Here is an 18016-nt window from a genome sequence, read left to right on the forward strand (position 1 = left end):
AGCATTTTGAGGTTAAACTGGTAATAGGTAAGATGGGTTACTAAATTATTGTAGTAGCTCAGACAAGAATTTCTGGGAGACTAAATACATGGAGCAGAAGTAGGCATCTGGACAGAGGGATGAGTATATAATATATTATATGAAGCAGAATGAGCGTGATTTAGTAACTTGATGGAAAGGGTATAAGATAAACCTACAAGATTATCAGGTCTCTGTTAGTAGGAAGTAAAATTAAAAAAGGCAACACGTGTCTGCACATGTATTTGTTTTATAAACAGAGCTCCAGCGAAAGATTAAATATTTTAAAAAATCTGACTTTGGGTCTATGGGACATGCAGAGAATAAAAATAAAATGAAATAGAAGTTTAGGGGGTGCCTGTGTGGCTCAGTCATTAAGCGTCTGCCTTCGGCTCAGGTCATGATCCCAGGGTCCTGGGATCCAGCCCTGCATCAGGCTCCCTGCTCGGCAGGAAGCCTGATTCTCCCTCTCCTACTCCCTCTGCTTGCATTCCCTTCCTCACTCTGTCTCTCTCTGTCAAATAAATAAAATCTTAAAAAAAAAAAAAAAGAAAAATAAATAGAAGTTTAGGGTTTAAATGAAACATTCTCACTGAAGATATAGAATGTGACACCATCTATGGGTGATATTTGAAACTAAGAGGAACGTAGATCACTCAAAGGAGTATTTAAAGTGACATAAGAAACAAGTCACTGATAAAACACAGGAGCGGAAGAATAGAAAACCAGAAATTCTCCTGAGAAAGAATATTATAGGTGGAAGGAAACAGAGAGAGAGTTGTATAATGGGACCGGGGAGGGTTTTTTCCAAAATTAAAGAATAGTCATTAGAATCAAATATTCCCAAGAAATCTAGGACCACAGAGGTGAAGAATCTGAAAAACTGACCACAGAGTTCTGAAATTAAGGAAGTCCTTGTCGCTTGAGATATTGGTGATTTAATTGCTTCTCATTATTGATATGATTGATGAATAAATATTAAATGAACATGTTCTTACATAGTTGCTGAGAACTTCATAGCAGTTACATGTGATTTATGAGACTATTTAAAGCCTGACAAAGTTTGAAAAGTCTTAGTTACCACGGTTGCAGACTCACTGCCAAAGCTCTGGGAAGTTTTGTTACAGTGGGATATCTCTCAAAGGCATATTTATGTTTTTTTTTTTTTTTAAATGAAGTTGTTATCTCAAGTAAATTCTGCTTTGTACATTGCTATTGAATTGGCAGTATGAATAATTCTTTCCTTATTAACTAGAGTTAATCTGATGTAAAGTTAAAGTGTTCATAATTGTTATTTCACAATTTAAATTTTATCTTAAAATAATACATGCCTCAGTGTAAAGAAGGCACCCCAAAACAACCTGAAACATTATGCAGTTATATAAGATGCTAGTTAATCATCTGCAAACTGTCTCTCTTATATTCCATCCTCTGCACCCCACTCACTGTCTCACTGCACCGCACTCACTCAGTAAGTATGAATGGACATTTGTTTCTGCACATCTTTAAGGACATATATATTATCAGTACCCAATAGAATTTTCTGGGGTGATAGAAATACTTCTAATCTGATTGTCCAATAGAAGAGACAATAGCCACACATGCCTATTGAGTACTTGAAGTGTGACTCATGTGACATTTTATTTTATTTTTAAAGATTTTATTTATTTGCTTAAGAGAGAGAGAATGAGAGAGAGAGAGAGAGAGAGAGAGAACATGAGAAGGGGGAGGGTCAGAGGGAGAAGCAGACTCCCTTACTCCCCGTTGAGTGGGGAGCTTGATGCGGGACTTGATCCTAGGGCTCCAGGATCATGACCTGAGCTGAAGGCAGTCACCCAACCAACTGAGCCACTCAGGGGCCTCACCAGTGACATTTTAAATTGTATTTAATTTTAATTAATTTGAGTTTGAATGACTGCATATAGATGGTAAGTGATGTGAGAAATAAACACAGAAGAAATATTAATAAATTTCCTTACTACCTACAGTCCATTGATGAGTCCTTAAAACAGGCAGAGTGACATTCCTCTAGGAACTCAGTGGCCTCTATGTTAATACCTTGCTAAGGGCAAAAGGCAGTCTGAGTCTTAGTCCGACCTCTGCCCCACTCCCACTGGGTTCCTGTAAGTCTACTTTAACATATAAAGATTCTTTTGGAAACTTCCTTTATCTCTATCTCCCAGATATATGTTGGCAATCATCCCCCAAGCATATGGCCCACTGATACACATCCAAAGGGTCTCATGACTAAGGTTTTATTAGATGGTAAATATGACCTTTTCCCAACAGTAGTTAGCCTCCTCAAGGCCCTGGAAAACTTGCTTCCAAATTCCTTAGACACTTACCCTATTCCCAACCTTCTCCCATCTTGAAAGTAGATAATGGGCTACTACCCATTGACCCAGTGCAGACCCCATGCCTCCTGTCCCCATGCTTAAGTAAAACTACCTTTTTGCACCAAGCATATATCAAGAGATCTTTCTTGGCCATCAGCTTCAAACTCTAACATTCTTTCCCACATCAGTAAGTAGGTACCAATGTTTAATTAAGTAACACTTTGAGTTCTTGTTATAACAGGCACTGTTATAAGAAATGTAGGTGTAGGGTGCCTGGGTAGCTCAGTGGGTCAAAGCTTCTGCCTTCTGCTCAGGTCATGATCTCAGGGTCCTGGGATGGAGCCCCACGTCAGGCTCTCTGCTCAGCAGGGGGCCTGCTTCCTCCTCTCTCTCTGCCTGCCTCTCTGCCTACTTGTGATCTCTGTTTGTCAAATAAATAAATAAAATCTTAAAAAAAAAAGATATGTAGGTGTTTTAATTCATTTAATTTTCACAACAAATACATCAGATGAGTATGTTTTTCTCTCCATTTTAGAGATAAGGAGATGGATATAAGAGGTTCAATGAGTGATTTACAAATAGCATTGATGATAAATTCTGTGGTGTATATTCAACACTTGCTAGTACCAGTCGCTAGGCTAAGTGATTGGTACCAGCCCACTGACCTAGCACTGATGCTAATGTTTCATACTGGTTCTGGCCAGTAGTCACAACCGCCCAGGAGGGTGTGTTATGTTATTACCACCCCCAGTTTTCAGGTTAAAAGATAGGCTTGGAAGAGATTTTAGTCACTTGTTCAAAGTCATGATAACTTGTGGGCCCCAGACAGAATAGCCTGTGTGATCTCCAAACTTACTTTCATCACTTGCCAAATATTAATGCTTTCCTGAGAAGGAGCAAAAGGAGAGTACGTTTTCTGGCTGGGTCATGATAATCCTGAACATACTTTCTTGGACTAACTTTCATCATTTTCCTATTCCCAACAGGGACTAAAAGCACCTTGGCTGTCAGAAAACTTCCCTCTGCTCTCCTTTCCCCTTCCTACCAAAGAAAGAAAAATTCTGCCTTTTTAAAGTTCCATAAGTAGCCTTAATATTTTAAAGAGTGTCTCCATTTAGACAAGAAGAGAATAGTAGAAAAGTGAAAGAAAGGCTATTTGAATTTAAGTGACTGATCAGAGCTCACTTAAGGTCCTTGTATCTTTTAGAGGAGCTTAGCCTCACCTGCTTCTCCTTTGTTTATCACCACACCTGCCTTCAGCTGACAGAGGAGATTAATTCTGCTTTAGAAGGAATGTTTCCACTTTGCACTGAGAAGGAAGTGTTTCATAATCCGTATAGGAAATTTGGCCATATTACTCCACTGACATTCTCAGTCTTCCTGACTAAATATCGCTCTTATCATAACTTTTGGCAGAGCTGTGAGTTACAGACTTGGTATTTTAATGTGAAGTTTTCTTCAATAGCTTAATAGATGACATTTTATAAACTAAAAAAAAAATTGCCTTCACACACTAATCTTGAATCAGTAAAAATCTATAATCATTCCAATTAAAATCTGAATGTATTGCCTTAAAAATGCAACATATTGTGATTTGTTGTCATATTTCTAAAATTCACTGAGTTCAAGTCATGATTTATTAGAGCTGCACTCATTTCTTATCTTAGTTATCTTTTTTTTTTATGTTTGATTGATTGACCATATTGTTATTTGGGCTCTGACTGAGCATGGAGGAATATTGTGCATGAGACATTAATCAGGAAATTATGCATTGCTTTCACAACTGGACTTTACTTTGTAATATTGTATTAGCTCTTAACATGCAAATTATTTTAGGTAATTACCTCATTTTTCAGTAGCCATTTGATGGATAGAAGTTTCATGCAGATTCTTTTGTGTAATTTAAAATCTTGTGGCGATTTGTTTCTTTTCTTGTTCATGAGCAGCCCGGTTTTAGTTGTTACACATCAGACTCCTGAGACCAGTTGTAGAAAACCATAGCTGTAGAGCTCATTCTCCCAATTTCTTTCAACCCTAACTCAAGCTAGCAATTTGAACAAGTGTTACCAAAAAGCATCTGTCTATATCTAAAACGGTGCGCATGATTTGTGTTTTTGTGTCATTAAAGTAAAAACTGAGATTACTGGTAGATCAAAATGCATAATTAGAGTAGGTTTCTTTGTCTTGCTAGCCAGTTCAATTAGCAAAGGTAGTAAAAAAAAAAGTACAGTTTTCAAATAACTGAATATTCCACATTACAAATGCATGTCTCTTTTCTCTAGTTTTAATTTTAGGTAGTTTAGCTGATATTCAAAACAATATGGCTTTAATTAATATTGTAATACAGGAAAAATATGTAGGTAGACTATTATTATGCATGTTATAATTGTAGTTGTCAAACACATATAATATATTAGCAGACCTCTTATTCAGAGTTTTATCACATATATTTATATATGTGAATGGCCCAGGATATTCAGACCCTTCTTTCCCCACATTTTTTAATCTAGAATGTCATATAATCATACGAGACTGTTTGTTATGATCTTGTCCATTCAGAATCTTGCTGCTAGAAAATAGCTTCTCCATAAATGTCAAGTAATGTAAAATTGAATGCCTATATTTAAATAGATTTTAACAGATAATAAAACTCTTGAGATTAAAATGGTTTCATTCAGGTAGGCAGATAATTCTTTCCACAGTGTGCAATTTATGTGTCATGTTATGTAAAATACAATTTTAAAAATACTTTTTAAAAGCACAAATGAAAAGTATCTATTGAATAAAAAAAAGGAAGGTAGTGTTCTCATTGCAGGTCTAGTTGAAAATGTGAAATATAATGACAAGGTATAAACTTCTATTTTCTAAACATTGCTTTGACTAGATCTGCTTCCTGTTAATTCCTTTGGGGGTTATTCCAGAGATTAAAGCTATCAAAACAGAATTTTTACTCAGAACCTAACCTTTCTTTATTTAAGACAAAACAAAGGAATTAGAGAATTTTGACACACTATTATATGAAGCATAAGAGAAAATTGCTTTTCCATTTACAGGTATGCATTTGGCACTTTATCTCTGAACACCCAGATGTCTCACAGCTTACAATTGGTTCACCAGCACAAAAGATGTATCTTGTCTCTTGAGAGAACAGCTCCTGACAACCTTTCACTCACTAAATATTAAAATGGACATATAAAATTACATGTCTGATAAATAGTATTTTTTTAGGAAGGTGAATTTTTGGGCTAATATTCTGCAGTTTCTAGCATGGGTTGGTGGTAGGTAGGGGAAAGGTAGAAATCCTAATTAGGTTGCCAAAATAGTTTGTACACGGGGAAAAAAAAAGCCTCACACAGAAAGGGGTGACAGATGGATTCCAAATGAGGGGCCACATATGAGAGATGACAATGCGCTCAAATCAAAGACAATCAGGGTACTTCTGAGTCAAAGTTGGGTTTATTGAATTGTTACAAAGAGTGAGGTTATACACACTGGGCTTGGGACATCTGTTGAGAAGGTATTAGGAGGGTTTTCCGTTAGGATTTGATCTTGCATTAGGTGATTTGGGTAGGGGTTCAAGGAGATAGAAATAATTTTGACTGAGTATCCTAAAAATTCTTATTTTAAGAACAGGATATGTAAATAATTCTAAAGGTGAAATTGGTGAAGAAGCAGCAATCACTAATATAAGCATGGGTAAGGAGATACTAGGTCATTTTTATTATTTGAACACTTTTAGTTTTTGTCTGACATGACTATGGATTATGGAGGTTTTTTTGTTTTTCTTTCATCATGGTAATAGAATGCCTGGTCTATTTCAGTAGGAGAACACCCCACCTAGTTGACAGTGCTGTAATACCTTCTGAGCTGTCAGGTGTTTTTGTTGTTATTGTTGTTGTTATTGTTTTTGTCATTCTCAAACACAATACAAAGAGACAGTTGATGTTAGAAAAGGTCTGTTTGTATATAGGGGTGTTCATATTCAAAGAAAACAGGAGTCAACATTTTAAAAATATGGACTATGGGCTAAATTTTTATATATGTTATTTCATTTACTCCTAAGAGATTATAGTATTTGTCTCCAGACGCAGCAACTAGTGGTGGGAGTCAATTAGGTTATTTGCTTGCAGTGACACAGATTATAAAATGAAAGACTGGATTTTGAACTATGAGCCCTCAGATGCTAAAATACATGATTTTTCCACTTCAACAATATAAAGAGCACATATTTCAAGTTAGAAATGGAAACAGTTTATGGTGTCATGGGCAGAATTTGGCAGTCCAATGTGGAACTTGATTTGGAAGAAAAAGAGGTTGAGTTTCTTTTTAAACATGCTAAGTTTGAAGCCATGATGAAGCATCATTTATCCATTTATTCATTTATTAAATTTTTTAACATTGTTCTGTTAATAGACATTGGGTTTATTTGCAGATTTGGGCTTTCACACATTTTTGTATGTATTTTTTGATATATTATCTGTTCAGTAAAAGTAATCGCTGAATCCAATGATACAATCTTCGAGCTTAGTAGTTGGTACCCACATGTTCTCCATATTAGGTTTTACCAGTTTATACTCCCTCTACCAGTATATGAAAGATTCCTTTGCTTCAGATACTTGACATCATTGACTTTTAAATTTTGGCCATTCTGGGGAATTATGTTAAGAAAAATTCCATGGATTTTAGTAATAATAGTGGTTTATTTTTATTTTTATTTTTTTGTTTTTACTTTGCATGGCTCTGATTGTTAACACAGTTAACCTTTTGAATATTTCTTGGCCATTTGTATATTGTCTTTTATTACTATCTTGGCAATTTGTGGGTGGGGAGGACTTCATTTTCCTATGAAGTGTAGGATTTATTTGTATATTCTAGATATGAACCTGCTGGGGGTAATATGTGTTGCAAGTAAATTTTCCCACAGTTTAGCTTGTTTTTCACATTTTTAATAACATCTTTTGATGAATGGAAATTATTTTAATATAGTCCATTTTATCACTTTCTTGGATTAGTACTTTTTGCCTGTTTAAGAAGTTTTAGTACTTTGAGATCATGAAAATATTTTCCTAAATTATCATCTAGAAAAACATTACTACTATTATTTGCATTTCAGTATTTAATTAATCTAGAATCAATTGTTGTATACAGTAAGGGATAAGTGTTGTTTTTTACCCTTCTTCCTTTGTGATATCCAGTTGTCTCTCACTATTACTTGACAATATCTTTATTATTCACTACTCTGCTGTGTTATTTTGACAAAAACCATAGATCTGTATATGTGTGGGTCTCTTTCACCATTCTTTGTCCTGTACCTTTGGTGTATTATTGGGTTATTTTTCTAATTTTAGACTGCTAGGAATAAAGTTGTTAGGAACATTCTTGTTCCAATATTTGAGGATTTATGTTTTCTTTTCTCTTACTTAGGTAAATGCCTTCCTTATTTTCTCTCAGCAATGATTTCTAGTTTTCACTGGACAGGTTTTGCACATATTTTATTAAGTTATCCCTAGTATTTCATTTTTGATACTATTGTAAGTGGTGAATTTTAATAATAATTTTCATTTATTAATCATTATTATATGATAGCACATTTTTGTTTATTATTTTCTTTTATTAAGTTACAAATTATGTTCATTAAAATTCATCACATTTATCATATAGTTTTAGGACTTTAATGAAGACACTACAATAGTGTAATCGCCACCAAAATCATATAAAACAGTCCCATCAGTCTAAACATTCTTTTGTACCCCTTTGTAATGGAAGTATTCCTCTAACTCTAGACCCTGGAAATCAGTGATTAGTTTTCTGACTCTGTAACTTTGCCTTTTTTTCAGAATGTCATGTATATGGAATCTTATAGTGTGCAGCCTTTTAAGTTTTGGTGCTTTCATTTGGCATAATGCATTTGAGATTCATCCATATTATTTAATATATCAGTGATGCACTCCTTATTATTGCTGGCTCATATTACATATATAAATCCATTCACATGTTGAGAAACATTTGGGTTGTTTATTAGTATAGTGGCTATTAACGTTAGCTTGGGTAAATTCCTAGTGGTAGAACTGAGGAATAAATGGTAAATATGGAACATGTTTTATAAGAGAACACCAAACTTTTACAAAGTGCCTGTATGATTTTGTATTTCCACAAGCAGTGTATTAGAGTTCTAGTTCCTCCATATCCTCACTGTGGGAAAGTCTGCACATGTGCACGTTCACATGTATATGTTTCATTTTTATCTCAGTTTTAGCCATTCTAATTTGCAGGTTTTTTTAAAACTTTGTTTATTTATTTGACAGATATTTATTTATTTGACAGAGAGAGAAAGATCACAAGTAGGCAGAGCAGCAGGCAGAGAGAGAGGGGGAAGCAGGCTCCCTGCTGAGCAGAGAGCCCGATGCGGGACTCCATCCCAGGACCCTGAGACCATGACCTGAGCCGAAGGCAGAGGCTTTGACCCACTGAGCCACCCAGGCATCCCATCTTATTGCAGTTTTAATGGACATTTAATTGACTCATAATGTTGAACATCACCTTATATGCTTCTTTTCCATCCGAACATATTCTTTAGTGAAGTGTCTATTCAAAATTTTGTTGAATTTCTAAATTTAGTTCTTTGTTGTTGTTGTTTTTTAATGTTGAGTTTTGACAGTTCTTGATATATTTTGGATATAAGACCTTTCTCATATATGTGCTTGCCTGTATTGTCTACTAAACTGCATTTGTCGCTTTTCTCTCTATATAATCTCTTTCAAAGAACACAGGTTTGGAATTTTAAGTTCAAAATATATTTTTTTCATTTATGGATAGTACTTTTAGAGTAGTGTCAAAGAAATCTTTGCCTAACTCATAGTCACAAAAATTACCTCATGCATTGCCTTCTATAAATTTTATAATTTTGAATTTATTAAGGTCTGTGGTTCATTTGAGGTAATCTTTGCACCTGATATGAGGCATGGATTGATGTGCTTTTTGACATTTTTCTAACTTTTTAAAAAGTTATTTTCTCCGTCTTTGTGACTTGGCACTTTTTTTGAAAAATCAATCATTTATGTAGAAGTATATTTTTAGTCAGTTTGATTAGAGGCATATCAATTTAATTGATATTTTTGAATTATCTTTTTAAAATCAAAGAAAATTTTAAAAATGGATAGATATTTCATGTAAATGAATAGGAATACTCAGTATTATCAAGATGTCAATTGTTCTTGATCTACAGATTCAGTGCAATCCCAACCAGAATCCCAAGCAAGTTGTTTTATGGATATTGATTTTAAAGTTTTTATGGAGAGGCAAAATAGCCCAGAAAATGTTGATGGAGAACAATAAAGCTGGAGGACTTACAGTACCCAACCTTAAGACGTACTATAATGCTATAGGAATCAAGACAGTGTGATATTGGCGAAAGGACAAATTTTTCAGTGGAAGAGAATGGAGAACCCAGAAAGAGACCCATATAAATGTAGTCAACAGATCTTTGACAAAGGAGTAAAGGAAACAATGGAGCAAAGATCCTCTTTTCAATAAATGGTGCTGGAACAACCGAATATCCACATTAAGAAAAAAAAAAAAAGGAATCTAGACCCAGACTTTACACTCTTTGCAAAAAATTAACTTAAAATGGATCATAGACCTACATATAAAACACAATACTATAAAAAGCTCCTAAAAGATAACATAGGAGAAAATCTAGATGACTTTGCACATGGTGATGCCTTTTTCCCCTCCCTCCCTTGCTCTTTCCTTCCTTCCTTCCTTCCTTCCTTCCTTCCTTCCTTCCTTCCTTCCTTCCTTCTTCCTCCCTCTCCTCTTCTTTCCCTCTTTCTTTCTCTCTCTCTCCCTTCCTGCCTCCCTTTCCTCTTTCTTTCATTTTCTTTCTTTCTCTTTCTTTGCTCTTTTTCTCTCTTCCTTTCTTTCCTTTTAAAGATTTAATTATTTATTTTAGAGAGAATGAGAAAGAGAGCATGGGGGAGGGGAGAGGGAGAGAGTCTTAAGCAGACTCCATGCTGAGCACACAGCTTGACACAGGGCTCTTTATCAGGGCCCCAACATCATGACCTGAGCCAAACTGAGAGTTGGCCACTGAACTGAATGTGCCACCCAGGTGCCCTGATGATACCTTTTTAGATACAATACCAAAAGCATGATCCATAAAGCAGTAACTATTAAGTTGGACTTCATTAAATTCATAAAGACTTCTCTATGAAAAACAGTATCAAGAGAATCAGAAGACAGGACTGGGAGAAAATATTTCCAAACACACATCTGGTAAAAACTATTTTTGGGGCACTTGGGTGGCTCAGTGGGTTAGAGCCTCTGCCTTCAGCTCAGGTCATGATCCCAGGGTCCTGGGATCGAGCCCTGCATCGGGCCCTCTGCTCCACAGAGAGCCTGCTTCCCCCCACCCTCTCTGCCTGACTCTTTGTCTACTTGTGATCTCTGTCAAATAAATAAATAAAATCTTTAAAAACAAAACAAAACAAAATGTTTCTTAAATTATACAAAAACTCTTAAAACTCAACAATATGAGAACAAACAACCTGAATAAAAAATGGGCCAAAGACCTCACAAACAGCTCACTAAAGAAGATACTCTGATTGAAAATAAACATATAAAAATATGTCTCACATTAAAATACAAAATAAAACAACAATAAGAGATCACTGCCTACTTACCAGAATGGCCAAAATCCAGAACACTGACAATGTGGAGCATACATTACTAGGGGTAATGCAAAATGGTGTAGTCACTTTGGAAGACAATTTGTCAATTTCCCAACAAAACTTGAAATACTCTTACTATACAGTCCAGCAATTGAACTCCTTGGTATTTACTAAGAGGAGTTGAAAACTAATGTTTACAAAAAAAACTACATGCAGATGTTTATACCAGCTTTATTTATAATTTCAAAAACTTGGAAGCAACCACATGTCCTTCAGTGGGTGAATGGATAAATAAACTGTGGTACATTATTCGCACTATCAAACCATGAAAAGAGTTGAGGAACCCTCAATACATATTACACTGTGAAAGAAGACAATCTGAAAAAATTATATATACTGTGTGATTCTGATCATTTGACTTTCTGGAAAGGCAAATGAATGGAGACAACACAAAGATCAGTGGTTGTTGAGGTTGGGCAGAGGAAGGGATTAATTAGGAAGCACAGGAGATTTTTTTTTTTTAATTTATAATTTTTTTCTTTTTTAAATATACATATAATGTATTATTAGCCCCAGGGCTATAGTTCTGTGAATCACCAGGTTTACACACTTCACAGCACTCATCATAGCACATACCCTCCCCAATGTCCATGACCCCACCACCCTCTCGCTACCCCTCTCCCTCCGGCAACCCTCAGTTTGATTTGTGAAATTAAGAATCTCTTATGGTTTGTCTCCCTCCTGATCCCATCTTGTTTCATTTATTCTTTTCCTACCCCACAAACCCCCCACGTTGCATCTTCCCTTCCTCATATCAGGGAGATCATATGATAGTTGTCTTTCTCCAATTGACTTATTCCGCTCAGCATAATACCCTCTAGTTCCAGCCACGTCATGGCAAATGGCAAGATTTCATTTCTTTTGATGGCTACATAGTATTCCATTGTACATATATACCACATCTGCTTTATCCATTCATCTGTTGATGGACATCTAGGTTCTTTCCATAGTTTGGCTATTGTGGACCTTGCTGCTATAAACATTTGAAGCACAGGAGATTTTTAAAACAGTGAAAATACTCTGTATGATGATATAATTATGGATATATGACATTATACATTTCTCCAAATTCATGGGATATACACCAGGAGCAAACTCTGAAATAAACTACGAATGAGTATGAGGTGTCCACATAATTCATATTTAGGAAAAAAAAAAGTGCTGTCCTGATGAGTGATGGGGAGGTTATGCAGGTTTTGGGATCAGGATTATATTGGAAATTTCTGTATCTTCCATTTTTGTTGTAAACTTAAAACTGCTCTAAAAAAAAATAAAGTCTTAAAAAAACAGAAAAGAAATAAATAGCTTTTGCGTTCATTGACTTTCCTATGCAGCATTTCTGGTTTTACTGACTTCTATACTTATCTTAATTGTTTTCTTTTGGCTATTTGCTTTGGTATTAGTTTTCTACTTTTTTATTTTTTCCCTAATTTCATATGGTGAAAGCATGGATAATTAATTTGAGACTTCTGTTATTTTCTGATATAATCATTTAATGCTGTGATTGTTCCTCTAAGAAGTGCTTTGGCTACACCCCATAAATATTTTTTTTTTATTTTTTATAAACATATAATATATTTTTATCCCCAGGGGTACAGGTCTGTGAATCGCCAGGTTTACACACTTCACAGCACTCACCATAGCACATACCCACCCCAATGTCCATAACCACACCCCCCTCCCCCCTTCAACCCTCAGTTTGTTTTGTGAGATTGTCACTTATGGGTTGTCTCCCTCCCAATCCCATCTTGTTTCATTTACTCTTCTCCTACCCCCTAAACCCCCCATGTTGCATCTCCTCTCCCTCATATCAGGGAGATCATATGATAGTTGTCTTTCTCCGATTGACTTATTTCGCTAAGCATGATACCCTCTAGTTCCATCCACGTCATCGCAAATGGCAAGATTTCATTTCTTTTGATGGCTGCATAGTATTCCATTGTGTATATATACCACTTCTTCTTTATCCATTCATCTGTTGAAGGACATCTAGGTTCTTTCCCTAGTTTGGCTATTGTAGATATTGCTGCTATAAACATTCGGGTGCACGTGCCCCTTCGGATCACTACGTTTGTATCTTTAGGGTAAATACCCAGTAGTGCAATTGCTGGGTCATAGGGTAGTTCTATTTTCAACATTTTGAGGAACCTCCATGCTGTTTTCCAGAGTGGTTGCACCAGCTTGCATTCCCACCAACAGTATAGGAGGGTTCCCCTTTCTCCACATCCTTGACAGCATCTGTCATTTACTGACTTGTTCATTTTAGCCATTCTGACTAGTGTGAGGTGATATCTCATTGTGGTTTTGATTTGTATTTCCCTGATGCTGAGTGATATGGAGCACTTGTTCATGTGTCTGTTGGCCATCTGGATGTCTTCTTTGCAGAAATGTCTGTTCATGTCTTCTGCCCATTTCTTGATTGGATTATTTGTTCTTTGGGTGTTGAGTTTGCTAAGTTCTTTATAGATTTTGGATACTAGCCCTTTATCTGATATTTGTTTACAAATATCTTCTCCCATTCTGTCAGGTGTCTTTTGGTTTTGTTCACTGTTTCCTTTGCTGTGCCAAAGCTTTTGATCTTGATAAAATCCCAATAGTTCATTTTTGCCCTTGCTTCTCTTGCCTTTGGCTATGTTCCTAGGAAGATGTTGCTGCGGCTGAGGTCGAAGAGGTTGCTGCCTGTGTTCTCCTCAAGGATTTTGATGGATTCCTTTCCACACTGAGGTCCTTCATCCATTTTGAGTCTATTTTCATGTGTGGTGTAAGGAAATGGTCCAATTTCATTTTTCTGCATATGGCTGTCCAATTTTCCCAACATCATTTATTGAAGAGGCTGTCTTTTTTCCATTGGACATTCTTTCCTGCTTTGTCAAAGATTACTTGACCATAGAGTTGAGGGTCCATTTCTGGGCTCTCTATTCTGTTCCATTGATCTATGTGTCTGTTTTTGTGCCAGTACTATGCTGTCTTGATGATGACAGCTTTATAATAGAGCTTGAAGTCCGGAATTGTGATGCCACCAACTTTGGCTTTCTTTTTCAATATTCCTTTGGCTATTCGAGGTCTTTTCTGGTTCCATATAAATTTTAGGATTATTTGTTCCGTTTCGTTGAAAAAAATAGATGGTACTTTGATAGGAATTGCATTAAATGTGTAGATTGCTTTAGGTAGCATAGACATTTTCACAATATTTATTCTTCTAATCCAGGAGCATGGAACATTTTTCCATTTCTTTGTGTCTTCCTCAATTTCTTTTAAGAGTACTTTATAGTTTACTGTGTATAGATTCTTAGCCTCTTTGATTAGGTTTATTCCTAGGTATCTTATGGTTTTGGGTGCAATTGTAAATGGGATTGACTCCTTAACTTCTCTTTCTTCTGTCTTGTTGTTGGTGTAGAGAAATGCAACTGATTTCTGTGCATTGATTTTATATCCTGACACTTTACTGAATTCCTGTACAAGTTCTAGCAGTTTTGGAGTGGAGTCTTTTGGGTTTTCCACATATAGTATCTTATCATCTGCGAAGAGTGATAGTTTGAATTCTTCTTTGCCGATTTGGATGCCATTAATTTCCTTTTGTTGTCCGATTGCTGAAGCTAGGACTTCTAGTACTATGTTGAATAGCAGTGGTGATAATGGACATCCCTGCCGTGTTCCTGACCTTAGCGGAAAAGCTTTCAGTTTTTCTCCATTGAGAATGATATTTGCGGTGGGTTTTTTATAGATGGCTTTGATAATATTGAGGTATGTGCCGTCTATCCCTACACTTTGAAGAGTTTTGATCAGGAAGGGATGCTGTACTTTGTTAAATGCTTTTTCAGCATCTATGGAGAGTATCATATGGTTCTTGTTCTTTCTTTTATTAATGTGTTGTATCACACTGATTGATTTGTGGATGTTGAACCAACCTTGCAGCCCTGGAATAAATCCCACTTGATCGTGGTGAATAATCCTTTTAATGTACTGTTGAATCCTATTGGCTAGTATTTTGGTGAGAATTTTTGCATCTGTTGTTCATCAAGGATATTGGTCTGTAGTTCTCTTTTTTGATGGGATCCTTGTCTGGTTTTGGGATCAAGGTGATGCTGGCCTCATAAAATGAGTTTGGAAGTTTTCCTTCCATTTCTATTTTTTGGAACAGTTTCAGGAGAATAGGAATTAGTTCTTTAAATATTTGGTAGAATTCCCCCGGGAAGCCGTCTGGCCCTGGGCTTTTGATTGTTTGGAGATTTTTGATGACTGTTTCAATCTCCTTACTGGTTATGGGTCTGTTCAGGCTTTCTATTTCTTCCTGGTTCAGTTGAGGTAGTTTGTATGTCTCTAGGAATGCATCAATTTCTTCCAGATTGTCAAATTTGTTGGCGTAGAGTTGCTCATAGTATGTTCTTATAATTGTCTGTATATCTTTGGTGTTAGTTGTGATCTCTCCTCTTTCATTCATGATTTTATTTATTTGGGTCCTTTCTCTTTTCTTTTTGATAAGTCTGGCCAGGGGTTTATCAATCTTATTAATTCTTTCAAAGAACCTGCTCCTAGTTTCGTTGATTTGTTCTATTTTTTTTTTTTTTTGTTTCTACTTCATTGATTTCTGCTCTGATCTTTATGATTTCTCTTCTCCTGCTGGGTTTAGGGTTTCTTCTTGTTCTTTCTCAGTTCCTTTAGGTGTAACGTTAGGTTGTGTACCTGAGACCTTTCTTGTTTCTTGAGAAAGGCTTGTACTGCTATATATTTTCCTCTCAGGACTGCCTTTGTTGTGTCCCACAGATTTTGACCATTGTGTTTTCGTTATCATTTGTTTCCATGAATTTTTTTCAATTCTTCTTTAATTTTCTGGTTGACCCATTCATTCTTTAGAAGGATGCTGTTTAGTCTCCATGTATTTGGGTTCTTTCCAAATTTCCTCTTGTGATTGAGTTCCAGCTTCAGAGCATTGTGGTCTGAAAATATGCAGAGAATGATCCCAATATTTTGATACCAGTTGAGACCTGATTTAGGACCAAGGATGTGATCTATTCTGGAGAATGTTCCATGTGCACTAGAGAAGAATGTGTATTCTGTTGCTTTGGGATGAAATGTTCTGAATATATCTGTGATGTCCATCTGGTCCAGTTTGTCATTTAAGGCCTTTATTTCCTTGTTGATCTTTTGCTTGGATGATCTGTCCATTTCAGTGAGGGGAGTGTTAAAGTCCCCTACTATTATTGTATTATTGTTCATGTGTTTCTTTGATTTTGTCATTAATTGGTTTATATAGTTGGCTGCTCCCACTTTAGGGGCATAGATATTTAATTTAAAATTGTTAGATCTTCTTCTTGGACACTTCCTTTGAGTATGATATAGTGTCCTTCCTCATCTCTCTCTCTTTTTTTTTTTTTTTAATATGGAACGCTTCACGAATTTGCGTGTCATCCTTGCGCAGGGGCCATGCTAATCTTCTCTGTATCGTTCCAATTTTAGTATATGTGCTGCCGAAGCGAGCACTCCTCATCTCTTATTATAGTCTTTGGCTTAATATCTAATTGATCTGCTATAAGGATTGCCACTCCTGCTTTCTTCTGATGTCCATTAGCATGGTAAATTCTTTTCCACCCCCTCACTTTAAACCTGGAGGTGTCTTCGGGTTTAAGATGAGTTTCTTGTAGGCAACATATAGATGGGTTTTGTTTTTTTATCCATTCTGATACCCTGTGTCTTTTGATTGGGGCATTTAACCCATTAACATTCAGGGTAACTATTGAGAGATATGAATTTAGTGCCATTGTATTGCCTATAAGGTGACTGTTACTGTATATTGTCTCTGTTCCTTTCTGATTTACTACTTTTAGGCTCTCTCTTTGCTTAGAGGACCCCTTTCAATATTTCCTGTAGAGCTGGTTTGGTGTTTGCAAATTCTTTCAGTTTTTGTTTGTCCTGGAAGCTTTTAATCTCTCCTTCTATTTTCAATGATAGCCTAGCTGGATATAGTATTCTTGGCTGCATGTTTTTCTGGTTTAGTGCTCTGAATATGTCATGCCAGCTCTTTCTGGCCTGCCAGGTCTCTGTGGATAAGTCCACTGCCAATCTAATATTTTAACCATTGTATATTACAGACTTCTTTTCCTGGGCTGCTTTCAGGATTTTCTCTTTGTCACTAAGACTTGTAAATTTTACTATTAGGTGAAGGGGTATGGACCTATTCTTGTTGATTTTGAGGGGGGTTCTCTGAACCTCCTGGATTTTGATGCTTGTTCCCTTTGCCATATTGGGGAAATTCTCTCCAATAATTCTCTCCAATATACCTTCCACTCCCCTCTCTCTTTCTTCTTCTTCTGGAATCCCAGTTATTCTAATGTTGTTTCATCTTATGGTGTCACTTATCTCTCGAATTCTCCCCTCGTGGTCCAGTAGCTGTTTGTCCCTCTTTTGCTCAGCTTCTTTTTTCTCTGTCATTTGGTCTTCTATATCGCTAATTCTTTCTTCTGCCTCATTTATCCTAGCAGTGAGAGCCTCCATTTTTGATTGCACCTCATTAATAGCTTTTTTGATTTCAACTTGGTTAGATTTTAGTTCTTTTATGTCTCCAGAAAGGGCTTTTATATCTCCCGAGAGGGTTGCTTTAATATCTTCCATGCCTTTTTCGAGCCCGGCTAGAACCTTGAGAATCGTCATTCTGAACTCTAGATCTGACATATTACCAATGTCTGTATTGATTAGGTCCCTAGCCTTTGGTACTGCCTCTTGTTCTTTTTTTTGTGGTGAATTTTTCTGCCTTGTCATTTTTTCCAGATAAAAGTATATGAAGGAGCAAGTAAAATACTAAAAGGATGGCAAAAACCCCAGGAAAATATGCTTTAACCAAATCAGAAGAGATCCCACATCGTGACGGGGGAGAAAGGGGATAAAAAGAGGTTCAGGAAAAAAAAAAGAAACAATTAAAAAAAGAAAATGAGTAAA

The 18016-nt window shown here is 36.1% G+C and overlaps 1 non-coding gene across 1 annotated transcript; it reads right to left on the reverse strand.

Moving 5' to 3' along the window:
* Positions 1–16457: 16457 nt before the first annotated feature.
* On the reverse strand, positions 16458–16564 carry LOC125101382 (U6 spliceosomal RNA). Its single transcript, XR_007127801.1, has one exon. It is a non-coding gene; the product is annotated as a U6 spliceosomal RNA (small nuclear RNA).
* Between the last annotated feature and the right edge of the window lie 1452 nt (positions 16565–18016).

The sequence above is a fragment of the Lutra lutra genome, chromosome 5 (assembly GCF_902655055.1).
Source record: "Lutra lutra chromosome 5, mLutLut1.2, whole genome shotgun sequence".
NCBI lineage: Eukaryota > Metazoa > Chordata > Mammalia > Carnivora > Mustelidae > Lutra > Lutra lutra.